The 27,745-nt window shown below is 36.5% G+C and overlaps 1 long non-coding RNA gene across 9 annotated transcripts in view; it reads left to right on the top strand.

Annotated features, from left to right (window-relative positions):
* The window catches only part of LOC112644717 (uncharacterized), a 61,303-nt gene extending 51,782 nt beyond the window's left edge, over positions 1-9,521 (top strand). For 3 of the 9 annotated variants that reach the window (XR_007401064.1, XR_004809204.2, XR_007401058.1), the window contains 4 exons: positions 4,788-5,564; positions 6,372-6,452; positions 6,989-7,163; positions 9,098-9,521. This is a non-coding gene — a long non-coding RNA (uncharacterized LOC112644717). The remainder of the gene's footprint in view (positions 1-4,787; positions 5,565-6,371; positions 6,453-6,988; positions 7,164-9,097) is intronic. The other 6 variants (XR_007401068.1, XR_003126675.3, XR_007401063.1 and 3 more) reach the window with 6 other exon arrangements.
* The last annotated feature ends 18,224 nt before the right edge of the window (positions 9,522-27,745 follow it).

The following is a 27,745-nucleotide window of genomic DNA, read 5'->3' as shown; positions in this document are numbered from 1 at the left end:
AAAAGATATTTATTTATTTATTTATTTATTTATTTATTTATTTATTAATGAGAGCCAGAGAGAGAGAGGCAGAGATATAGGCAGAGGGAGAAGCAGGGTCCTTGAGGGGAGCCTGATGGGATATTCGATCCCAGGACCTCGGGATCACGACCCGAGCCTGAGGCAGAAGCTCAGCCATTGAGCCACCCAGGCATCCCTGAATGATTTTTTTAATATAGTTTTCTAAGCTCTAGCTCCAGAAATTCTGATCTGTTATGTTTCGTAGGGACCTCCTCCTAGGTGATTTTAACTGATCTCCATGAGAGAATAGCTAACCTAATCCAGGCCACTTTACAGATCAAAAACTCCAGGCCCAGCAAAAAGAAAGGGACTGAGACAACATAAAACGTTGATACTAGAACAAGGACTACATACTGCTTCTCATTTTCATATTCTACAGCTTCATTTTCAGGGGGTGAGGGCTTAAAGATTTTTGAAACCATTGTCCATTATATGAGTGACACATAGCCCTTCCTCATGTGGGATTTGCACTATTCGTTAGATGGTCACTTTTATTTCCAGCCTAACAAAGGTATCTTCAATCCTAGACATTCTCCAAAGTATTATAATTTCTGAGCTCACAAATTAACAAAGGTATTTCAAGTTAAAAATAACAATAGTAAAATATTGCTTATATTATTATCTATTTTCCCCACTGAAAATAGGTTTTCAAGTTTTCAGGTTATATAAATGATGAATAATCTTTGTAAAACTTTAAACAATACACCAAATTATGGGAAAGGGTGAAAATATTCTCTGAAATCCTACTAACCTCTACATGTCCATTTGTAGCACTTGGCCAAATTCATTATGCATCTTTATTCAATCATGTATATTTATATATAAGACAGCATTAATGGGATATCGTTCTTGCTGGGTCACTTGATTTTGTGAACTGACATTCAATCTCCTTCTGCCCCACTCTCCCCCCCCCATCCCCTACTCACTAGCTGAGTAGCCAAAAATTATCTATCTGAAGTATGTCTTTCTATATACCCTTTGCCATGCATACAAAATCATATACACAAACATACAAAGACCCATATGAAACACATTTTGCTACTTTGTTTTACGTAAATGAAATGTTATCCACTTTTCTCTACATCTTGCTTTTGTCCCCTGGTCATGTATCATGAATATATTTTCAGGGAAACATATAGAGATCTATGCTTTCCTTTTGATGGCTGAGAAATATTATATGAAAGTATCACAATATATCAAATTCCTCAAATGGTAGACATTCACTTTGCTTCCAAAGGGGTCAGATACATCTTTGTCATTATTTGCTTATGCACTGATACTTTCATTTCTATGGGCTAGAATATAAAGAGTGGGATTACTGCACGAAAGGATATGCAGATTATTAATTTTAATATATAGTGCCAGAACATTCCTCTAAAAGGCTGTAACTATTTATGTCTCATCAATAATGCATGAGCCTTCTCTTCCTCACTCGTTACCACTCCAGGGTCAGTCAGTCTGAGGGTGAGAGGTGATGGCCTATTTTTCAATACATTTACATTATGAATGAACTTTGTTCTTAGTGAAGCTGGTCATCTGTTTTATATCAGATATTCATATTTCCTGTTCTGTGAAATGCCCTCTTGCTCTATTGTTTAGTGCAGAATCACAAATACTTTGCAAGATCTCAGAGATCAATCAGCAATACCAGGGAAAATTAAAGTGCTCTCCATGTGAAAGATTTTGGATAAAAATACACACATGCATACACAGAATAATGGTTTACTCCCCAAATACAGAAAACTATTTTCTGAATTTATTTCAGGCTGATTAACAAAGATAAAATAACCGTTTTCCTGGAGTAAAAACTAATGATACTATTCATCTCCATATTTCATTTTTTGGCTTTAATTGCAATTTTTAGAACAGTTCTCTTAAAAAAAATAAAAAATAAAAAATAAAAAATAAATAAAAAGAACAGTTCTCTTAAGAAAATATTTACATACTATAAAACCCATTCTTTTAAAGTGTATGATTCAGTGGGTTTTGGATATATTTGCACTCGTGCCCACCATCACTACCATCTGATACTGGAAGATTTCCAACACTCCAAAAAGAAACCTCATACTCATTAGTAGTCACTCCCATTCCCTGCCCCATCAAGCCCTTGGCAACCACTAATCTGTTCTCTGTCTCTACAGATGTGTCTACTGGGGACATTTCAGATAAACGGAATTATACACCATGGCTGTCTTTTTTGTCCGTCTTCTTTCACATAATGATTTCAAGGTTCTTCCATGTTGTAGCATGTATGAATACTTCATTTGTTTTCATTGGTGACTAATATTTCATGGTATGGATATATCACATTCTGTTTTATCCAGTTAATGGACATTTGGGTCAGTCCGATGTCTGCTCACATCCAGATTCTGATAGTTATTTCTCTTGTGACCAGGGGTAAGTCAAGAAAAATGAAGCAGGAGTTGGTGTCAAAGAAGAACATTGAAGAACAAATGAAGGTGTCAAAACACCTGCTCATGCACATCCCTTCAAAGCATATCCACTCGATGATTAGTTACTTGCCCAAACTTCTGACTTGGTGGGCCTTATCATAGCCAGTTAATGAGGGACAGTTCAGGTCATGCGGTTATTTTGATGTCCCAGGCTTAGTAGTTCAGTCTCCACAAGAATCAAAAGCACTCCAGGAGCTGTTTTTCAAAAGAAGAAAATAATATGTGGAGGGGATCTGCACTGTGATCCTCCTCCTGAGGCTTGCCTGAGACTCCTGGGGCAGCCCTGTCCACCACAGACACTTAGAATCTGAGAATCTGTGGCTGGGGATCTGCAAGTGGAGAAGCAGCCTACCCCCAGCCTGCACTTGCTGCCGAGCCTTCTTTTCCCTGGTCCCCCCTCCAACTTGACGGGTTTAGAGGTGACTTGGTAAATGACAGTAGTAACTGAGAAGACACTGCCCACCTTACCCTGGTACTACCAAGGGGGTGTTCTGGGAGCACTGGAAGAAACTGAGGAGTAAAATAAATCGCTGCCGCTGATCATATGACAGGCCGGTCCTGGGATGACATCCCCAGAAACAAGCAAATGCAAAGCACATCCCTTCCTCCTATTCTTGCCTTTTAGTCACATGTCCCTGATGGCCAAATCCAACAGGAAACCAGCTAGAAAAGAGAAGGATTATTTGCAGACTCACAACATCAGTATCACAAAGCTGTGTAGAGAAGAGCATGTTTGGAGAGGATGTCCCCTAGCTTACTAGTCTGCACTGGTAATAACACAGGATGAAACTGATAATCAACTTTGTCCACTGCGCAACATGTATACACAACTTGAATTTTTTTTTTCCTTATAAAAGAACCATGCATTTATGGAGGAAAAATTAAGAAAAATAAAAATCAGGGACTCCTGAGTGGCTCAGTGGTTAAACATCTGCCTTTGGCTCAGGGTGTGATCCTGGGGTTCTGGGATTGAGTCCCTCATGGGGCTCCCTGCAGGGAGCCTGCTTCTGCCTCTGTCTATGTTTCTGCCTCTCTCCCAGTGTCTCTCATGAATAATAAATAAAACCTTAAAAAAAAAAAACAGAAAAATCACCCATAATCATACCATTTAAAAAATGGGGCACCTCTCCTCCACTTATTACATACATACATACACACAAACACATACACATCTTTATATTAGCAAAAATAGGGTTGTATTCTACATGCTAGTTTTGAAACCAAATTTGAAACTTAATAATCTAATGTGCTCTTGACGTCTTTGTCATTAAATAATCCACATCAATGTTATTGTCCACAAAGATATTGAGTATATCTCTCTATTGCATATACTATTATAAATCATTCACTCATCTTTGAATGTGTTAAGTAACTTGTATTAATAAGCTATACTCTGATAAGTATCTTTCTTTTAAATTCTTTACAAATATGTGTGCATATGTTAAATTTTGGAGAAATGTTCATTCATTCTTGTTACATTTTGCTGGAGTCTTAACAATATTTACTCTGTATAGTCCCTTTGGAAGTAGTGTTTGTCACAAAGAGTAAAGCAATTTTGTGAATGGCAGTTCAGATGCAAACTTCCTTCCTGCCTGCCTGCCTGCCTGCCTGCCTTCCTTGGCTCTTTCTCTCTCTCTCTCTCTTTTACCAATCATGATATGATATTAGGCTGAGGCATTGCTTGGATTACTGCACCTTCCACTCTAGAGAAGAAATCAAGACCACAAATACATATAGAGAGAGATTTTTTGAGTGTGGGTAGTGATAAGAACAGTTGGGGTGGAGACTGAGGGAAATGGCAAGGACATTTCACAGGGATATAAATGGAATTGCTTAGCACAAAAACTTAGAATTTCTTGTGCTAGGAGAATAAATTAGAATTGAACATCTTTTTCCTAGCAAATATTAAATGCTAAATCTTAAAACCATCTGTGCTCTTTCTGAAAGTTTAAAATTTGAATTTAGGTAAGTCAAAATGAAAACGTGTAGGTGGGGGGGCTGGTGTGTCACCAAGCAACATCGCTAATCTAAGATCTCACAATCAAGTGCCATAAAAAATTTGGCCACAATAAATGTGTCCCCAAAGCAAGTGAATCAGCTTCAGCTATTTCTGGAGGAGTTAGTAGGGAGCCCAGAAAAGTCCCCAATTAGAATGAAATTGTCTTCAGGCAGTTTTGTCTTCTTTTGCAATGCAAACCCTTATGCCTCAACTCACTGGTCCCCAAACCACATACAGTCAAGGATCTAACACGTGTCCTCTTGCATCCTATGAAGGTACTCACGATGGAGTGAGAGGATCACCTCCATATGCAGAGGCTAGGAACCCCTATCTGTATTCAAAGGACAGAAGCGCATGGCTAGAGCCGACTCGCTGGGAAATGGGAGTTCCAGCTGGATCTCCATATCAGACTGAAGAACAAGAAGAAGATGGAAAAGCGTGCCTGTGTTCTTGTTCCTGGAAATGTTCCATTTAAATTCAGATTATCTCCTCTCCTGCCTGCCCAAACATTGGTTCTACTTGTGTGTGTGGTTTTTTTTTTTTTTTTTATTTTTTTTTGTTTTTTTTTGTTTTTTTTTTTTTTGTCTGTCTCCCCTTTTCCTTTCCCTTAAACCGTCTTGAAATGGAGTTTGTTGAAGATAAGGATTTGTCATTTGCTATATGAGTCTGGTCAAGTGAAACTTCTGATAATTTTAAGGAAGTGACTCAAAGTTTTTAGTTGGGGTTTTCCTCACCTGTGAAGACCTATGTTTACTTAAAAAAAACAAAGAAAAGTAAGCCTTGATTTCCTGTGAGATTGACAGAAGGAAGATTGATGGAGATAAATGACCCAGAAGGAAGTCCTCTTGTCTGATATAAAACTCTAGCAAGAATGAGAAGCCTGACATGGGTAATGATATTTACATATATGCATTGATTTATAGTATTTTTTTTTTCTGGAATGCATGTACATTTCCTAGTTGTTCTTGAGTGAGGATGACAGACCTCCTGGAAATTTGTGATTGAATTTGGACCCAGTTAGGGAAGCTCTGTTACCTACCAAAAAATTTTAGGTAAGTTTAGTTAAAGTGAAAATTACTTTTGGGTTTTAGTCTTTGAGAAGGTTGGTCCCTCTGATTTTAATGATTTTTCTTTTGTTACAATACGTGTTATTTATGCAAAAAAGTTGTATTATTTGGATTATGCTAGATAGGGGTGTGTATACTGCTTACATAGATTAGGTGCATTTTTAATAACCTGTTACTGTTTGTTGTTATTGATATGTCAAATTATAGATGACATCACCCTCTAGTGATTCTTTAGTGTGCCATCGGAGATATAATTTGATATATATTTTTTAATTTTATAGAAACATTTCAATGGAGGCACCATCATTTATTATTTATGTTACTGAGGTCCTGAGCTGACAGCTGCTATTGATTGCTAAACTAACTTCTAACCTCGAGATTATAAAAGTTATGGTTTTCAGATCATACAGGAAACATGTTTACTATTTTCAATTGCTAATCCTATCAAATAAATAATTATTCCCCTTATTTTTTTTTTGTGGCAGAAGTTTGTAACACTTTAAAGACTTAAAAGTAGTATCAGTTGTTTCTAGAAAATACAGACACATAACACTTAAGAGGAAAACATCTTTTCATCCTTATCATTCAATGGTTAATTTCCTTCCAGTTTTTAGCTCTTTCTAACTCTATTATACTACAATGCCCTTTTTTTCCTGTAGTGACAGTTTTGATATCTCCTTTCTTTTATACTGTGTGATTATTGCATATTTATATGCTAGAAATGTATTTAAGATTCTGTATAACTTTATTTCTTTGGGTAATAAACTAGTCTTTTTTTTTTTTAATTTAAAGAAGTAATGATTCAGGTCCTCATGTTATCCCAATACCTCATTAATAGGCTGCTTGATGATTCCGGAAATCATAAACAATGTGGTATGTATTCTGGTGACTATTATATTTTGTCTCATTGTGAATGGATTCTTCTAAAAAGAGGGATCTAAGGATAGTTCCTAGGGCTTTATGCACATGCTCAGTTCAACAGTGGCTTATAATTGTGGTTATTGTTAACATTTGTTTATTTTCTTTTGGAAAATATTACTCTGTTTCATGATAAGCTGTAGCCAAGAATGTGAGAATAATTCCAAGTTTTGCCTTGAAATCCACACTTAATCATCTCTTGTTTTCTTCTCTTTTGAAATGTGGAATTAATATTCTGCAGAAAATAAAATAAATTATATTTGTTACAAGAAGATTATGTCTGAAAAGGAATCATATTTTTTTTTATAAAATAGTCATTCCTTGTTTAGAAAGTTTATTTTGGCAACTATACTTTAAATATCTGAATATTCAAAAATGTCTTAATGCTTCTATATATCATGGGCTTGTTTTGCTAATATGCAGTATACAATGTATCCAGAGGACAATATTTATTTATTTATTTTTAAATATTATTTATTTATTCATGAGAGACACAGAGAGAGAGAGGCAAAGACACAGGCAGAGGGAGAAGTAGGCTCCATTCAGGGAGCCCGATGTGGGACTCGATCCCAGGACCCTGGGATCACGCCCTGATCTGAAGGCAGACACTCAACCACTGAGCCACTCAGGTGCCCCAGAGAAGACAATATTTAAAGAACATTTTGGGTAAGTGCAAAACATGGCTGTGATTCTCAAAAATCACTGATAATTTGACCTTAGTTAATGACCAGTGTTTTCCCAGGAGAAGGGGATTCTGTATTTCTGCAAATGTAAATCTTAATTCACCCAGTATGATTCACTAATACCTATAATGTGTTCTTATTTAGTTTATTTAAGAGCATAAATCTGGAACATGGATAGATAAGCATATGGATAAATCATGCCCCAAATTATATTATCCTATAATGAAATATATATCTCATTAGATTCTTTAATCACTCATAAGCATTTTGTGATTAGTAGAACATAATGCTCATAAGCACTGACTGTGGATCAGATTGGCTGTGTTCGAACTCTGACTTTGCCATTTGCAAACCCAGGGGCTTTAAGAAAGTTATTAAATTTCTTTGTGCTTTAATTTTTCAAGTATAAAATGGAAATAACAGTATCAGCTACTGTCATAAGAATTCAATGAAATAATATATTTAGAGCAGTAAGAACAGTGCTTGGCATATAGTAAATGCTATCTAAATACAAGCTACTATTTTTGCTCTATTAATTTATCATCCTTCTATGAGCTTTGGGGACTTTTAAAATGCCTGCTTACAAAACAGCTTAAAATGCAATAAAGGGATAAGAATCACACAAAGACATAATAGTGAAAAAATAATATTAGGATAATCCTTCTACTTTTAGGATAACATTATTTTGCACATATTTCCCATCTTAAATATAGTTATAGACTTTATAAATTCTAATTTAACCTTCAACAAGTCGATGCTAACTTTGTGACCTTGGGAAAGTTATTTACTCTGATTCAGTTTTCTCATCTGTAAAGTGGAAAAATATCAATGGTACCTATCATAGGATTACTGTAAGAAATAAGTGAGTTAAATGTGTAGGTCTTAGAATAGTGCTTGACGTTAAAGTAAATGTTTCATGAATACTAGCTATCATTATCTTCATCATCTATATTTTATATTTTATATAAAGTTATAGACTTTACAGTTTCAATCTAGTGATAACAAACTTCCTGAGTGCTTAAAATGAATGAGACATTATTAGGAAGAGTATAAGTGAAAATGAAAAAAAAAACACAGCTTCTAATAGCATTCAGGCATAAAATTTTTAAGTACCTGGCTGACATAATATTACTCAATGTATACTTCTATGGGCTCTGATTATATTATTGAGAAAGAGAAAAGGAGAGAGAACAAGAATGAGAGAGAGAGAGAGAGAGAGAGAGAGAGATCTTATCAGAAAGGAGATTAGGTCCTAGCAAAAAGGATAATAAAGTACTAAAGTAATAAACCAATAACATAACTTCAAGTACTGATCATGATATGAAAAGACTGAAAAAGGAGTAGAAAACAGAGTAGTGGCATAGAAGGTCTCAGTCAGATTACACAAGTCCTTTCTGAGAAGGTGGCGTTTGAATTGAGACTAGAAGACTAATTTGAAAAATAGAAAATTTCCAAAATATCTGAAGAACTGTCAAAATGGACAAAGAATACAGATTGCATATAGATATACAGGCAATATAATGTAGAGTGGTAGAACTCAGGCTAAATGTATTAATTATAATAATATACAAGTGGGCTTCTTTTATTCATTAAAGGTAAAATTTTGAAAATCATTATTATTCTTGTTTCATAAAACAAACTTGAAAATTTTCATTCCTTTCCTATGGTCCAAGACAGCTCCAATACCTTTGGTATTATCTTTTCTTAAAGGCTAGTGAAATTTTCATCTAAGTGCTGTCTTAGATGCATCTCATAGATTCTGATATAGAATGTCTTGATTATTGTTTTTTTTTTTTATTTAAGTCTTGTTTTCATTTGAAAAGCTTATTTTCATTGTTTTTACTGAAGTTGCAAATCTGTAATTCCCCTTTGACTGAATTTAATGGAAGTTCTTATTGCCATGTTATGTTGTTTAAGGCAGAGATACATACAGGAAACATGTGATGTGGGTGAGTCTGAGAGTAGATCTATGGCTGTCTGACCAATAGACCATGGCACCGGGGATGCTATGTGACTTCCAAAGCCAGGTCATAAAAGCTTCCACTTGGTTCTCTCTCAGTGTGCTTGACTTTGGAACCCAGCCACCATGTTGTGAAGAAGCCCAGATCACATGGAAAGGCCACACGTAAGAGTTCCAGTGAAGAGTCCCAACTAAAGTCTCAGCTCACAGGCATGACAAACCTCCAGACATGTGCATGAACAAGGCTTCAGATGATTCTCACCCCCAGGGTTGAGTATTCTGAACACTTATGGAGCAGAGATGCGCTGTATCCATTGTGCCCCAACCAACTTCCTGACAAACAGAAACCAAATGAGATAATAAATTATTCTTGTTTTAAAATGCTGAGTCTTGTAGTAATTTTATATGCAACTTGTAACACAGACATAAATAGGGATCTGGATGAAAACAGTTTTTCAGGAATAATTGGAAAAGACTAAAATTTCTAGGGAATTGAGGAGTAAATGGGCATTTAAGCAGAAGTAATGCATTTAGGTAACTCTTGCAAAAAATTTTTTTTGTTAGGGATATGAGATATCTTTACTTCTTATTTCCTAAATAAAGAATAACCAATAAAAATAGGGCTCATGGGAGGCATTTCTTTTTAATAAGAAAGACTCATGTTGTGTGTTGAAATAAAAGAACTTATAGACAGGAGGGAATACTGAAGCATGTGTGTGTGCTCACATCCACGTGTGTGTGTCTATAAGAGAAAGAAACTAAGTAAAGGTCCCCACAGGGGTGGGAGATGGAGAATTCATAACACAATCGAGGCATTAATCATGGCTGGAAGATACTCCTCACCAAGTGAAGGCACACATCTCTGGCTGCAAGCCTGTATGCTGTAGGTGAGGTGCATAATCCTCCCTGATGATTGTATTTTTTTATGTGAAATCCAGGGTCAGCATATTTACTAAAAAGAGAGAGAGAGAGAGAGAGAGAGAGAAAGCAAACATTATAACTCAAGAAAGATGGTGAATATTGCGGGGGATGAGATAAGGACCTTGTTAGGGACAGATAACAATGAAAAGTAGTGTAAAAGCTAGGATCCCATATATAACAAAGGTCTCATTTTAAATCCTTTTATTTCTAAGTATTTTTCTCTCAGGACCCTTACTTCCAATGTTCCTGTCTTCCAGATAATCACACACATGCTAATATCTATATATCTGTGGGTTATTTTATGCAATTAAAGGATAAATAATAATGATGTTAATATGCATTCTTTATATGCTTGCGGTACTTGAAATTTACAAAGTTTTTTTTTCAAATTCAACAACAGGTCCTCTAGCCAGGGGTGAAGTTTAATCAATGGCCTAAAATTTTGCTTCCATTCAGTATTGTCCTGGTGACTAGACACTGACTTTGCATAGCAAAGATAAGATCAACTCTCTTCTCAAAAATACGTACTGAACAGAGACTTCCAGAAACCTCCCTAACTTGTGCTTCACTGATTCCAGGAGGATTTGGTTGAATAAGGTGCTTTTCTCAACTATTTCCCAGTCCAAGTTTATGTAACTCATATCGTTGGACCACTTAATAGTGATATGAAACCTCAGATTCTGCACACAGGATACAGATCTGTCCTTACTGTGCTCCTCAACTTACACTTGGCTTCTCATAAATCCTTTTGATATGTCATACCTGTAAGAAATGGCTACAGCTATTAATTGATGCTAGTGGATTGGCTTTTCTCCAAAATTCAGTTGTTTGCCTTCTCGGTTGATAATATACAGATGATCTTGGAAAAACTACTCAAGAGATTTTTTTTAATTATGTACTGGGGGAGATTATTGAAGGCTATTGTGTTAATCTTATCTGTAATTATAATAATGAGCACAAGCCAAAGAATGCCATGTACTTTTCAATAAGTGAGGAATTTTATTTATCTTTATAACTTAATGTGACCTTTTAAACTAGGATGAAAAGAAAAATGATAAACAAAAGCAATCACTCTCAAAATTCTATCACATGGGCAGCCCTGGTGGCTCAGCGGTTTAGTGCTGCCTTCAGCCCAGGGCCTGATCCTGGAGACCCCAGATGGAGTCCCAAGTCCGGCTCACTGCATAGAGCCTGCTTCTCCCTCTGCCTGTGTCTCTGCCTCTCTCTCTCTCCCTCTCCCTCTCTCTCTCTCTCTCTCAGGAATAAATAAATAAAAAATATTTTTAAAAAATTCTATTATGTTTTGGCCAAGGTTAGTTTGCCTGGATACAGACTATTGGACACAGAACAAAGCACACAGAGAACCCTTGTGTGTTTGGGCACCCTCTGTATGCACCTACTCTTCCCCAGGAGGATTCATTCTAAGGAAAGAGCAGCAGCTCTGAAGCCCCGGAGCTGCCTGCTACCACTGAAAGGCCTTAGTGCCGTGGGATTGGGCCTTCCACCCAGGTAGGCCATGGAATTCTATTGAACACAAGTTCAGAGAATGACAAAGCAGAATGTTCTCTAACTATTCTGTATTCTGTAGGGTTATTCTGTAACTGACCTAATCTTGTAATTATTCTGTAACTTTATTGGATCCAAGCAAAAACAAGTCTATTTTGTAAACATGTCTTGAAAGATAAACAGAAACATTGTCCAAATGATTCAAAAGGCCAAAATTACCCTAACCTGGTGAATGCCAGGACCCTGCCCTTTAAACAATTTACAGCCTCATCTGTGCTCCCTTCTTCCCTACCTCCTAGAAAACAGTTAAGATGTCCCATCAAAGAATTATCCTAATTTCCTCATGGCAGCCACCAATCCAGATCAAAAGCCCCTGCTTCCCTGAACCCTCCCTACAAATGCCAAACACATTCCCAAATCTTTTTTTTTTTTTTTTTAGATTTTATTTGTTTATTCGTGACAGACACACATACACAGAGAGAGAGAGAGAGAGAGGCAGAGACACAGGCAGAGGGAGAAGCAGGCTCCGTGCAGGGAGCCCGACATGGGACTTGATCCCCGGTCTCCAGGATCACACCCCTGGTTGAAGGTGGTGCTAAACCACTGGGCCACCGGGGCAGCTCCATTCCCAAATCTTTAAACCCTTTTTCAACACCCTTCTCCAGAGATGCTCCAATGGTTTTTAACAGGGTGTGTTCTCTTTTGTTGTGACAAATGAATAAAAGCAACTGTGTTCTACTAATAAAATGTTCCAGAAGGTTTTTGGATGTAGAGATTTGACAAGTCTGTGGCATGAGTATTTGGGAGCCAATCGAGAGGTAGAAGAACACTCACCAGAAAAGACAGACATGTGTAAGGGACACAGAGGTAAATGAGCAACAGCTACAATTCTATCAAGTGTGCAGAAAAAGGGAGATTGGTATAAGAAGAGGGAGGGAGAAATACTGCTAGAAAAAAAGATTATGAAGAGAGGACTGGAGAAAATAGGCGCAGGTCACAATGCAATATTGGAAGCTGCTGGTGGTCTGGTGGTGGAGTGGGGATAACTCATGCATGTATGCATTCATGCATTCAGTCAGCCAACAAGACTTTACTGAGTATCCCCTACATGCCAGGTGCTGGGTCTTGGCAAGGATAAACATGCAAGGGTAAACAAAGGAAAGGCACTGTTCCTGCTTCTGGGATCTTCCTGCATCTCACACTTGGTGGTAGGAAGCGGAGGGAGCAAACAGCTAATTGCAGAGATAACAATTGCCCCTAGAACCTGTGCTCTGGAGGAAAAGTGTCTGAGGCTAGCAGAGACTACACAGGGTTCAGAGACCACAGATGACTTCATTGAGTAAGTGGCTTTGGGCTAAGATTTGGAGAATGAGTAAGAGCTAACCAAGTGAAGGGATGATCAAAGAGCAATTTAGACAGGGGGTAGGACACTTACAAAGCCCTTCTGGTGAGGAGGAAGTAAGCATAAAAGTATGAAGTAAGTGACATTGGCGTGGCAGTCATGGGGGATATACTGCGTAAGAGAAGAGAGAGGTAGACAGGGTTGCGATATGCAGAATATTATAGCACAGGGGTTGGCAAACAGTAGCCTATGAGTCAAACCCAGCCCATCGCTTGTGTTTATATGTAAACTCTTCTTGGACCATAGTCAGCTCTCTGGATATTGTCCACGATTGTTTCCTCATTACCAGAACTCTTGAAAATTATCATAGAGGAAAGTATAGCCTGGAAAACAAAGTATTTATTATTTAGCCCCTAAGGGGGAAAGGTTTGCTGATCCCAGTTATATTCTATGCCAGGAGTTTTGTCTGTATTTATTTATTTATTTATTTATTTATTTATTTATTTATTTATAAGATTTTATTTATTTATTCATGAGAGACACAGAGAGAGGCAGAGACATAAGCAGAGGAGAGAAGCAGGCTCTCTATGGGGAGCCCAATGCGGGACTTGATCCGAGGACCTTGGGATCACACCCGGAGCAGACACTCAACCACTGAGCCACCCAGGTGCCCCAGATACTTGTTCCTTGTAAGGAAACACACCAAAATGATATAAAGGACAAGAAATATATAAACAGTTTGAAATTCTTACGTTCTAATTATAAGAAAAGAGAAACTATAGAGCTCAAGTTAGATCAAAGAAACTCATTAATATGATTACATTCTAATAAGAAAACTAACGAGATTTGTGGACCGAAGGAGATACTAGTAAAAAGTCCGTGGAGGGCTGCCTAGAAGTGTCTTCCCAGGGTCTGGCCTGGTCATTCTTAAGAACCAAGCATTGGAGGGTGAAAAACTTCTTAGCCTGAACTTTGAGCAGTAAAAAAAAAAAAGCCTAGATATCTTTATCTCTCCAAGATATGCACTGTGCTGAATAGTCGATTTGATGTAGTTGATGTACGGGGACAGAGCTCATGAGAATTTTTAATAACTCCTGCATTCTTTGCTGGTCATAATTCATTACTGAGCCACCATTAGGACTGGACTGGGGGGGATCCCTGGGTGGCGCAGTGGTTTGGCACCTGCTTTGGGCCCAGGGTGTGATCCTGGAGACCCGGGATCAAATCCCACGTCGGGCTCCTGGTGCATGGAGCCTGCTTCTCCCTCTGCCTATGTTTCTGCCTCTCTCTCTCTCTCTGTGACTATCATAAATAAAAAAATAAATTAATTAATTAAAAAAAAAAGAACTGGACTGAGGCTCACTGCTTAGTCCCTCACTGACTGTATTTTCAGTGGGAAAATAATGGATGTCTGTGTTTTTTTCAGCAAGTTCAAGGGCCTTTCACAAAAGTAACATTTTCTTCCCATAATCATGTTCATGTGGTGTTTCCTTCTGTGATTTTAATTTCTTCCTCTGAAATATTCATAAAGTCAGAAGTTATACATGTTTGTTGCAAAAACTGAAATATTCCGGAAATAAACACAGTGTAAATTGAAAGCCTCCTAGGAAAGCATGTCACCTGTTCCTTTGTCTCTTTCCCTAGGGTATCACGGTTAGCAGTTCTGACTGTATACACTTACTGAGTATTATCCACTCATTGACATATAGAGTTTTCTTTATCTAATTAGAAGTCATACTTACGTGGTAGTATTCTTATTTCTCTTGTTTGTATTACTATTATTATTCACCTTGCTTACTTCACTCAGTCTGAGCCTCAAATCGGCACAGATAGATCTACCTGAATAACTGCAAGCTGACACCTAGTACTGTGTGGATGTCAGATGTTTTGTAATATTGAGAACCCAAAGCCGCATTTATATAATGATTCTTAGAATAATATTGTGAAACTTGTGAAAAAACTATTATAGATCCGCATTTAAACTATCATCCAGATTTTACGTTATGATCCAGGAGAGACCACATGGTTTCCTGGAAAGAGCCATGGACTTAAGTGAGTCCCTGAACTAGCTTAGCTCATCATTTGACCACTCTGTGATTTAATGTGCTTATTTGTAAACTGGAATATTTGAGTTCAGATTATTCCGAATATTCCTGCTAGCCCTAGAATTGCACATGTGTACAGTATTGGAAGCCCCAGCTTTCGTGAAGATCTTTTCCTATTTGGCTAGTATCCAATACCTATCTTCATTCAATACTTTACTAATATTGAGGGACAGTAATATGTTATCTGCTGTTCATGTCAGGTGTTGTTTGAAAGATGATTTCTGATTTCTCCTTGAATTATTATTTCTGACAATAAATATTCTCCAAAAGTGCCGGTGCCATTTTTAGATATCCACATCTTTAAAAACAGAGAAATAAGAATCTGGTAGAAATTAAACAATTAGTGGCTAGAGGAATCAGGCAAACTACAATACAATTTTCTTTTTAGGGCAAAGAAGGAATTTCTCTTTGTTGTGGGAAAGACATGCAGGAGATAAAAAACAAGAATAGAAAAATTCATGGGAACCAAGCATGGAGGGCCAACTATCTGGGCAACTGGAATGGAATTGTGGTCACTGAGGCTCCTGGAAATGACTGCTGTGCCCCTGTGGTAAGTGTGGGAAGCTACTGTCCTGACAGAAAAGCATTTCATCCTAGACACAAAACGCTATATCATTCCCTTGGATTAGAGTGATAGATGGCTTTCAAGGGGAAAATAAAAGACATACTCACGTGGATGCTTCAGGTGATGATTCTGTCTCAGGTATAGGCTCAACGTCACCAAGAGAAAAGTACAGTTTAATCTGGAAGCTGTACTCGATAAATTCCCATTAATTGCATGAGAATCTAAATGTTAAAAGAATTACAATTATTAAAAATAAAGTTACACCCCTCTATTGCATCATTACCTATTCTCTTACTCTGCTCTTCTTCATATAATTTATTACTACTGACATCATATTATTATGTGTGTTTTAGTGTGTTTGCTATATTTCCCACTGGCTACAAATTGCATAGGGTAGGGACTCTGCTTTTCTCACTGCTGTATTCTTAACTCCTAAGAGAGTGATGGATATTTGATAAATATTGACTGATATTATAAATAAATCTATATTGGCAGTCAAGAGACTTGAGTCAAGGAGAGCAATTAAGTGTTTATCAAGTTGATAAACTTGACTTTGAAGAGATGAAAGAAAGAGAAAAGAGATATTCACTATTTTGAAGAATGAACAAGACTTGATGACTCACAGAATGTGGCTGTAGGGAGAGAAGGAGAAATCTAAACTTGCTAAGACTTCAAGGTTATGTATGTGGGAGGCAGATGGTAGTGTTACAGAAAATGGGGCAGTCATTTGGAAAGTACACTTTGGCTAGATAACAGGTTAAGCTCTTGACAGTCTGAGTGGGTGAGGGACAGTTAGAGATCTCTGATTATAGTCCAGGAGGCAGGACAGGATTGCCAACTTAGCTTTTTGGTAGACATGATAGCTGAGCCGTGGGTTTAGATAAGATTTCTGTGGGACAAACTCTAGATGCAGTGAGAAAAGGAACAAAAGACTAAACCTTATAGTTACATAAGCCACCCTTGAAACTGATCTTAAGCACTATGACCTATTCATAATTTATGAATCCATTCACACTTGGCTGTTGAGCCCCAGCTATGAGTGCTCTGAGGGACTCACAAACTAGCAGGGAAAGCTAGCAAAAAGAAAAGACTTACACACATGACCCATCAAGATGCATCAGCCACTCCAGCTCCAGCCAACTCTCTGAACCTAGTGTTGCCAGATCTTAGGATCTCTTAAGTCAAGTTTTATGTGAGAATTCCTAATATAGGACATTGATTAAAATATGTGGACCAAACAAAGCATTTTTTGCTATCCAGATATAATTTATATCCACCTTTATTATAAACCCAATCAAGAAGAGATTCTGCTATTTCCCTTACCCCTCAAATTGCACAATCTCAAGCAAGGATGCTTTTAATCCTGTGAGGATTGTATTAAATAATTTGGTAGGGACAGATGATTTAGGAAGGCCATTTTATAGTGGAAGATAGGACCACTCTTTTTAATACATTCCTTTATTTATTTATTTATTTATTTATTTATTTATTTATCACATGCTTAAAGAGCTCATACTATGGGGTAGGAACTCAGCATATATTGGTGAGCAAATTAGATAATCTACATTTTGTTTAGGCAAATTTCATCAGGTGGGAAAGGAATTAGAATCATTACCAGTGGAAGAAGAGGAACTCTAGCAACTAAGATAAATAACTCTGGATGAAACTGCTTTAAAGATTATTTATTTATTTATTCATGAGAGACACAGAGAGAGAGAGAGAGAGGTGGGGAGAGACACAGGCAGAGGGAGAAGCAGGCTCCATGCAGGGAGCCCGACATGGGACTCGATCCCAGGTCTCCAAATCACACCCTGGAGACGGCAATAAACCACTGAGCCATGGGCTGCCTGAAACTGCTTTAGTATTTATGAAAAAGCTAAGAATGGAAGAGGGAGGTAATATTCCTAGGTGAAGAGTTTATCTAATGTATATTGCTGGGAGAGGATGGCTAGACCGTGAAGGAGGCCCTTGAAATATCTAGTATGGGCAGGAGAAAAAACAAATTAATGAAAAATATAATACATCAATTTTGTAACCTGTAGGAAATGACGGCAAAGACTAAGTTTGAATTAAATAACTGAATAAATCAGTGGCTTCCAAGATTTCTTTGATAAATAAGTAAATAAACTATTTTCCCTTCTCACATGGTCCATGATACACACACTTAGATATGTGTTCACACACACATGCACAGACACACATACAATAAAATTAAACTTTCCCATATTAATATTTATATTTCCTACATGACCCCTTGAAAATATTTCCATCTTGTTTTATTTCATCTTTAAAAAGAACTGATCATGACATACCAAGGAGCTAATTTCATATCTTTGAAAACACTGAATTAAATAAAATAGTGACCTATCATTGTGTATTGGTCCTTACTTCTCAAGGCCCATAGATTTTCCAAGATTTTGGTGCTGAAAGTTTATGGTAATTGCTGAGATATGGAACAGTTCTGAGACTATTAAGTAAACAAAATAATTTAATATTTATTTATTCTTTTAGATGCTACACCAATTTATATTGAGAAGTTATGCTTATTTTCAGAGACTTTTTACTTTCACTAGTCAAAATCAAATCAATCATGATTTTGAGAGTATATGAAACTGAAATTTTAAAACAAAGAATATCCAGGATAAGTTTAGTGTCTCTTCATGGAACCTAGGCTTGCATTTAAAGATATTCGTGACTAAAACATCAAAGATAATTCACAGTATTGATTGATTATTAAGTTTCAATTTGCCTTGTAATAATGACATTGGAAGAATTAGCCCAAGATGTATAGAGCTTTGAAAATACAAAGATTTCTTTGTTCATATTGATTCATGCTGCTATTTTTAAATCTACTTTGTTAAGTTGTTGGCTTTTGATGTAATTAAACGAGCAGGATATTACGTACAAATCACCACCTGTTTTTGCAAAACTTTTAGGAGCTAAATTTCTGGAATTCAGGGGCATTTGATTATAATGTTTATGTTATGTTCTTAAGAAAATCACAAGTCTAAATTAAAATGCTATAGAATCAAACATATTGTAAAACAAATGTTTAGGACAAGAAAACAAGACAGGAGTCAAACATGCAAGTAAAGTAAGAAATTTTAGCAGATTATCTGTTTTTTGAGTGTTGAATTTGGTAAGTTCTTTATAGAGTTTGGATACTAACCCTTTATCAGATATGTCCATTGACTGATGAATGGATAAAGAAAATGGAATATAATCCAGTCGTCAAAAAGAATAAAATCCTGCCATTTGCAAGGACATGAATATAGTTAGAGCATATTATGCTAAGTGAAATAAATGAGTCAGAGAAAGACAAATACCATATGATTTCACTCATATATGGAATTTAAGGAACAAAACAGATGAACGTAGTGGAAGGAAGAAAAGAAAATAGAGCTAAACCATAAGAGAATCTTAACCATAGAGAACAAACTGAGAATTGCTGGGGGAGATGGTTGAGGGCTAAATGGGTGGTGGGGATTAGGAGGGCACTCATTATGATGAGCACTAGCTTTTATATATAAATGATGAATCACTAAATTCTAACCCTGAAACCAATATTACGCTAAATGTTAACTAACTAGAATTTAAATAGAAACTTGAAAGAAAAAAACAAAACAAAACAAAATGGAATCTTTGCAATTGATAGACCAGAACAGACAAAGTAGACTTTGATGGAGTTTTCTATTAATGCAGATTTTTTCATTGCAACTCCCACATAATGGATAATAAACATGTATTTCCTATAGTAGATCTATACTGCAATACCCTTTGATTTCCCTGCTCTCAATTCTGTTACATGGTAGAGGCTACAGTAAATCTTCAGTGGTATTCATAGAAGCCATCAACATTTGTTATAGATACTGTACAAAAAATTCTGCAATTATTCATGATGTTAGGAATGGAGGTTGCAAGTATGGGCTTTGGATCTTCACTCAAGCTCAAATGGTGGCCCCAACTTTAATTAACTATATAACTTTGATAGAACTATGAACTACCATTGGACCTTTCAGGCAAAAATGCATAGCTTGAACAAAATCATGAGGAAACATCAATCAAACTCATGTTTAATAACATTCCAAGAGAATATTGTACTATTCTGAAGTGTTAAAGTGACAAAACACAAAGGAAAATTGCGGAGTAGTTCTGGATTGAAGGAGTTTATAGCACCAGGACATCTAAATTCATTGATATTTCCTCTACTAAAAAGAACATCTTCAGGTAAATTGAGTAAGATAATGATATTGTATCAATGTTAATTTCCTAATTTTAATTTTACTTTGTTTTTAGGAAATGAACTCTTAACTATTTCGAGGTAATGGGACATTGTGTCCCTTACTTGCAAAAGCTGAAAGAGAATGATAAAACCAAGATGATAAATGTTATCATTTCGGGAGACTAAAGGATAATATGAGTTCTTTGATTCATTTTTGCAAAAGACACCATGAAACACAGTTAAATGTTCTCAAAAGGCGACATAATTTTACCAAACTCCAAAAGCTCTTATTAGGGATTAAATGAGGTAATTTGCATAAAATTAGGAATAATCCTCAAAAAATGCTAAGCATTTTTTTGTTTCATCTATATCACAATATAACTCTTCTACAAATATCTGGATTTCTGCAAGGGTACACCAACAGAAACATTCAAAAACTAGGGTTAGAAGCAAACAGCTCAAAACGTATTCTTATTTGTAACCAGAACACAAATGAAAATAATTAAAATCCTAATAAGATCTCAACATGGTTACATATCCACTGGCAATTCCTCTCAGCTCAGAATTATACCCCAGGGAGGTGGACTGAAGAGGGTCTCTATTTTTAAAAGAGATGAGTTTAATCAAACTATTTTTTGAAGAAATTGATTTAGGGCATAGGCTTCTTAAGCAAACCACTTTTTAGTTTTTAAACCACAAGAGTGAATATGTTTGGGGGGATTTTTCATATCTGCCTCACCAAATAGCTTAATGTGTAGAAAGCATGGCCACCAAACCAGTCACCAAGAAAGGCTCTTGTAGGTTTTAAGTTTTTCCCCCTTAGGGATAATTTTTCTCTTTGAGAGAAATTTTGTTCTCCTTACTTAAAAACATTAACATACCAGGGAGAACAACAAATTGAATAAACTGACTTCCTCTCTAAACTAACACGATCACCCTGAGAGATATGAGTACATTTTTCTTATAGAAACATACATCATAGGAACAGACTGTATTATTTCCTAAGCAGGAAGAAAAATAGAGAATAGATTTTATAAAGAGCCTATTGTTAAAGATGGACAGTTTGAACCAGGAATAGTATTATTAAAAAATATAATAGATTCTTTTGAATAAGAATCTTAGAAAAGTGAATAAAATAATAAAGAGCTATCTTCCTAGAATGGATGAGTCCTTCTTAGAAGAAATGAACTAAATATTATTTAGAGTTTGTTTTCAATCCTTTAAATGGATTCACTGTCTCAAGCAAATCCAGTCAAATCAGGTCTCAGGTCAAATTCAGACCTTTTAATACAATCATAGTAATTACTCTTGGGGCTCAAGTACTCTTTAAAATTATTTTTACAAAGAAGAGCAACTTTTATATTCACTTAAGAAAATTTCAACTGTTCAATCACCGCAATTTTAAAATCAAGAGTAAAAAAGAATTCCAGCTTACTCAGCTCTGAAATGTTTAGCAGCGAAACAAACAAACAAAAAAAGAATTAAACTAAAAAAAAATGTTTTTCTTGATCAACAAAAGGAGATACTTGGAAGAAAATTTTGACAACATTTTCTTTAACTGAAGTACAGTTGACATGTTATATTAGTTTCAGGTATCCAACATGGTGATTCAACAATTATATATATTGTGAAATGCTCTCCATGATGAGTGTAGTTACCACACCTGTCACCACATAATTATCACAGTCTTACTGACTATATTCCCTATGCTGTACTTTTTATCCCTGTGCCTAATTTATTTTGTAAGTGGAAATTTAGACCTCTTAGTCCCCTTCTCCTATTTTGCCCATCCTCCACACCATCCCCTCTGGCATCTGCCATTTTGTTTTCTGTATTTATGAGCCTATTCCTGGTTTTGTTGGTTTTTTTACAAGGTTTTTGTTTGTTCTTTGGAGGTTTTTTGTTTGTTGTTGTTGTTGTTGTTGTTGTTGTTGTTCTTGGTTATACATTGGTATCACCTGAATGAGAATCACATAATAAATAAGTAGGAATTATATTCTGATACTACGAACTGAAAAACAAAACTCAATGTGTTGAGAACTATAGTTTTTTTTTCTTGAGAATTTCAGTCGTGTTTCTTTTTATATTGCAGCAAAATACATTTAACAAAACATTTACCATTTTAACCATTTCAAAGTGTACAGTTCAGTGGTATTAAGTACATTACACATTGCTGTGCAACCATCACAATGGAGAATTTTTCATTGTGAACAAATGAACTAGATATCTGTACTGAAACTATACTCAATAAACAATAACCCCCCATTTCTTCCTGCCCCCAGCCCCTGGAAACCACCATTTTACTTTTCATCATGAATTTGGCTACTCCAGGCACCTCATATAAATGAAATGGCACAATATTTTGTCCTTTTGTGACTGGCTAGTTTCACTTAGTATAATGTCTTCAGGGTTCATTCATGTTATAACACACATGAGAATTTTCTCCCTTTTTATTAAGGCTGAATAATATTCCATTATGCATATATCATATTTTGTTTATCCATTCACCCATCAAGGGACACATAAGTTGCTTCCAAGTTTTGGTTATAGTGAATAATACTACTATTAACATGGCTATACAAGTATCTGTACAAATACCCACTTTTGATTATTTGAGTATATACCCAGAAGTGAATTTCTGGACCATGTTAAAGATAAAATTATTCTGACACATCTTAAGCCAGTAAGAAACACTTTATTCAGGATTACTGTAACAGTTATCAAGACTATCATAGCAGGCGAGAGAGATCGGTTTGACTCTAAATACAGCAAGGAGAGATAGAGATTTATAGGCAATGACCAGATTGAGGGGGTCCATGGATGGAAAGGTACTAAGAGGAGGGATCAGGAATAGGGGGATTCATGCTAAACTGACTTAGGATTCTTGTCGAAGGCTGACCAGCGTGATCAGTTATCAAGGGAGGAGGAGGAAGAATTTTAATAGATATCAATGGTGAAAGATTCTGAGTTAGCAGGATTCTTGCTACAGCTGTACTAAGCTAAATGAAGATGGGGCTGAGGACTAGGCCTTGTCAAAAAGAAGGCTCAGGGAGCAAGTGGAGAAAAAGGAACCCTCTTGCACTATTGGTGGGAATGCAAACTGGTACAGCCACTGTGGAAAATGGTCTGGAGGTTCTTCAAAAAATTAAAAATAAAGCTATATATGATCCAGTAATTCCATTATGGGGGATTTACCTAAAGAATATGAAAACATTACTTCGGAATGCTAGAGGCACCCCTCTCTTTATTGCAGCATTATTCTTAATATCCAAATTGCAAAAGCAACCCATTCGTCCATGGATAGATAACTGGATAAAGAAGCTGTGGTGTATATATATAGAATAGTACTCAGCCATCAAAAACAATGAAAACTTGCCATTTGCAACAACATGAGTGGATGTAGAGGGTATAATGTTAAGTGAAGTAAGTGAGTTAGAGAAAGAAAAATACCATATGATTTCACTCACGTGTGGAATTTGGTAAGAAACAAAATAAATGAACAAACTAAAAAACAGAGACAAACTGAAAAACAGAATCTTAATATAGAGAACAAACTAATGGTTACCAGTGGGGAGGTGGTTGAGGGCAGATGGGTGAAATAGGTGACAGGGATGAAGAGTACAATTTTCATGATGAGCACTGATAATGCATAGAATTGTTGAATCACTATGCTGTACACCTGAAACTAGTATAGCACTGTATGTTTACCACACCAGAATTATTGTTTTAACTCTAATAAAAAAAGAGAGAAGGTTCAGAGAAGACTAATTATTGTTTGGTTTGGAAGAGTCTTTTTCAATCATATGTTTAATTTCTTTAGGAACTGCCATAGTGTCCTTCACAGCTGCTGGCACAGTTTTATATCACCACAACAATGCACAGAAGTTCTAATTTCCTCACAACCTTAACCACACCTGTTAGATCCTGGGATTTTTGTTTTTGTAATAGCCATCCTAACGAGTGTAAAGTCGTATCTTATTGTTTTGATTTTAATTTCTCTGATGATTAGGGATATTAAGCATGTGCTTCTTGGCCATTTGTGTGTCTCCTTTGGAAAAAAGCTCATCTAAGTCCTTTACCCATCTTTTTCTCTTGGGTTGTCATTGTTGAGTTGTATAATATATATTCCGGATATTAAGCCCTTGTCAGACATGTGATTTGCAAATATTTTCCCCCATTAATTAATTCCATATAGTTAATTGGTTTTGCCCATACAGTTAATCAAAGTACTAAGTTAACCAGAAAGTCATATTTCTAAACTACTTGAGTCATTGTTATGTGTTAAAATCAGTATTCTGGAATTCTGAATATTGGATTCTAAAGTTTATCTTATGTGAGCGATTTCTTATTGAATATTGCTGTGATGACAAAAACTTACTAGCTGATCGATTTTCTTTCTTTGCCATGGTACTGTGTATTAGATATAGGATATATTAGGCTAATAAACTGTATCACAGTCCAATATATGTGATTGTGATTTACTTGTCAAGCTTGAACACACACAAATGAGGAATTAAAGGGGAACTCATTAATGCAGCCTTCACTTTCAATGCAAGCAATTTTTATTAGTAATTTCTCACACTGGTGATATGAAATTTATCAGAATGAAAAATATTCTGCAGTATGTGAAGGAAACTACTTGTGCTTTGTGGAAATTGAGACTGAGGAAAAAGTTTATCACGGTGCAGAATATGCCATGAACTGACTAAGTGTTGTCTATCTGAGGGAAAAATTGTCTGATTCCTGCACAGAAAATTGGATTTTCTAGGAATGAAGTAGGTGCTATTAAATTAAAATTTATATTTTATCACATCCAAGTGAGATATGGAAGAAACAGTTCTCCCTTTTAGGCTGAATCATTATAAGTAAAGAAGTGTAGAAATTTGGTAATATTTGATAGTTTTAAGAAAAGAAAAAAATTTCTTGTGTTGTGGGATAAACATCCCCCTCCTCCCCTCCATGATTTATCTGTTTTGAATGTCTATGTGATGGAATTCAGCACTGATTTTCAATATTATATTTCTTCATTAACAACATCTCTTGATAGCACACAGTAACCACAATAGTAACAGTAATAGCAATCACAACTATTATCAATTAACATCACAACTATAATCAACCAGGCATTTGACACACATTTTTCTTTTTTTTAATATTTTATTTATTTATTTGAGAGAAAGCATGAGCATGCGGAGCAGCAGAGGCAGAGGGAGAAGCAGGCTTCTCACTGAGCAGGGAGCCCAAGATGGGACTTGATCCCCAGGACCCCAAGATCATGACCTGAGCTGAAGGCAGACACTTAACCCACGGAGTCACCCAGGCCCCAATTCACACTTTTCTAGTCACCACAGCAAACTGCAAATGAGTTCAGGAACTCAGGACAGTGCTCTATTTCCTCTTCTACAGCCTTTGACATTCAAAATTTTGTGGGGTTGTTTTGGTTTTTTGTTTTTTGTTTTTGGTGCCAGATGCCCATACCTCACCATGACTGGACAGGCTTATTGATGACTGTATGTGTACCACTAGTCTGTATGCCCTGGAGGACAGGGGACCTTACTTTCCTCCCTGGTCAGGTCAGACCCCATGCTCTCTGTCAGTCCCACTTCCTGAAAGGTTTGCAACCCACAAACATTGTGTCTTCAAGTAACGTTAAGGTTGGTATCATTAACAATCAGAACAACACAAATTGTAGTAGAATAGGTAAAAACAAGTAAATAAGTATAGTAAGTATAGATATGGACATACTGATAAGAAAGCAGGGCTTGTAAAAGCATGCTTTAAAATTCAAAAGTAGGTTTGGACTTTTTAACTTAATGAAATGACACATGCTCATTGTAAACAAGTTTAATCAGTATAGCCGAGTATAAAGAAGTAAATATTTTCTGCAATTCTTGTACAGACAGATAAGAATATGCTTCCAGATATGATGTCTTTATGAATATGTGTGTGTGCTTGGTTTGGTACATATAATTTTAGCGACGGTTTCTTCCCATGCACGGGTGTGGTATCTTGTTTTGTACTGAGCAATATGGCATTGACATCTTCCATGGTTATAAATACCGAGTTACTACTATACTTTCTAGGGATGCAAAGTATTCCTTATATGAAATGTTATACTGAAAAAAAAATTAGGTGATTTCAAAATTTTCACTGTCATAATATTATGATTAGCATTTTTGTGCACACATTTTAAGTTCTTGGCTGATTACCTCTTTATGACAAATCCAAGGAAATTGGCTGTCTGGGTCCAAGACTAGAAGTGTGATGTTGCAGTACACAACCATAGCCACTCTTAGAAGTGTAGAAATGTGTTATTAACTACTTTTTACTGCTTTGTCAAACTTTACACGCAAATGCTTGTAAAATGCAACATATAAGCCCACTCTTATTTTTCTATGATATATTATTGAATAGTTATTGAATGTTATGAGTAAAATGAGGCTCTCTAACACTACGTGGTCCTTTTTGCTGATGACACTTGGTTGTCTAACACAGGCACCAATTACAACTGCCTTTACGAGCCACAACCATCAACTAGCCTCAGAGGTCCCTGATAAGGGTACAGTAATCTACTAGTATACTGTAAATACTTGCTCAATTAGGGCATCTCAGATCCAAACAGAGATTGTAGGCTAATAGAATGATTTGTGGATTCCTCAGTTCCTAATCTCAGACTTAGCTTGAAATACCCTTCAGAAGACATCTGCACTGCCTCCAATAATCTGGGGAGGGCATCAAAATAAAGGAATAGAGCTCATATTTTACTGCTTCTTTTTCCTGTATCTGGTAGCCCCCAAATGGTTATCATTAAGTTAATCTTTCATTATCCCCTGTGCTGACTCTTACCAGTAAGGAAATGGTTGGATCTTGGCAGGAGCAAAGGAACACAGGCAGGCAACATCTGCTAAGCTTCATCCATAGATGATTACCTTCAGCTCTTGCACCAAACTCGGCTCCATTTATCAAAATGGATAGAAAATTGGTTTTAGGGATCCCTGGGTGGCGCAGCGGTTTGGCGCCTGCCTTTGGCCCAGGGCACGATCCTGGAGACCCGGGATCGAATCCCACATCAGGCTCCCGGTGCATGGAGCCTGCTTCTCCCTCTGCCTATGTCTCTGCCTCTCTCTCTGTGACTATCATAAAAAAAAAAAAAGAAAATTGGTTTTATTCTATATTATATGCACACCTGGCAAAGAAATTGAAGCTACTTTTCTGACAAGGGGCCAATGTAGGCTGCCTGTATTAAGACTTCTTATATACCACCTCCTCACTGTCAAGAACACTGCTGTATGTATGTGGGAGGTGTGGATGCATGTGATGGTGGTGGGGTGGGCTCAGGTGCACAAGGGTGTAATCAGAGGGGCAATGTTAAAAAGTAACCTAAGTCTTCTGTATTGATAACAGGTATTTGTGCTTGTAGAATTGTGGCTTTTAAGATTGTAATTTTGGTACAACAAAAAGAGAAGGTTTAAATAAAGGTTCTAGTTTTTTTAAGGAGGAAGTGGCACGTCTTTTTAATAGTAATTTCTCTAGAAAACTTCTTTGTATTTTAAATCTTGAATGCAAGATGAATAATCTTCCTAATAGGGTACAAGTCCAGACTTCTGTAGCAGAGCTGACTTCAGAGAACAGTTTATAAAAATGCTAAATATCCCTATGTGGCCAGAGTTGGCCAAAAGATTACATGCAGTTTGTCATAAATTCCAATATAGCTATTTTCAGTTGGATTCTCAGGAAACAGATTCCGGATGGAAACTTCTATATAGAAGTCTTGTAGAAGAGAGCTATCAGAAGATACACTGGCAAGGAAGTGAGGAAAGCAGATTTGGACAGAAAAGGAGCAATGTAGATACAGCTGTGACCAACATCTCAGTGGATCCTCTGGGGAGTGACCGAGCAGGAATGAGCCTTTGCAGCTGTCCTGACGTGAGTCAAAGCAGCAGG

This window comes from Canis lupus, chromosome 1, assembly GCF_003254725.2.
Source record: "Canis lupus dingo isolate Sandy chromosome 1, ASM325472v2, whole genome shotgun sequence".
NCBI classification, from domain to species: Eukaryota; Metazoa; Chordata; class Mammalia; order Carnivora; family Canidae; genus Canis; species Canis lupus.
Note: the sequence above shows the minus strand (reverse complement) of the source record. Positions and strands in the feature narration are given on the sequence as shown.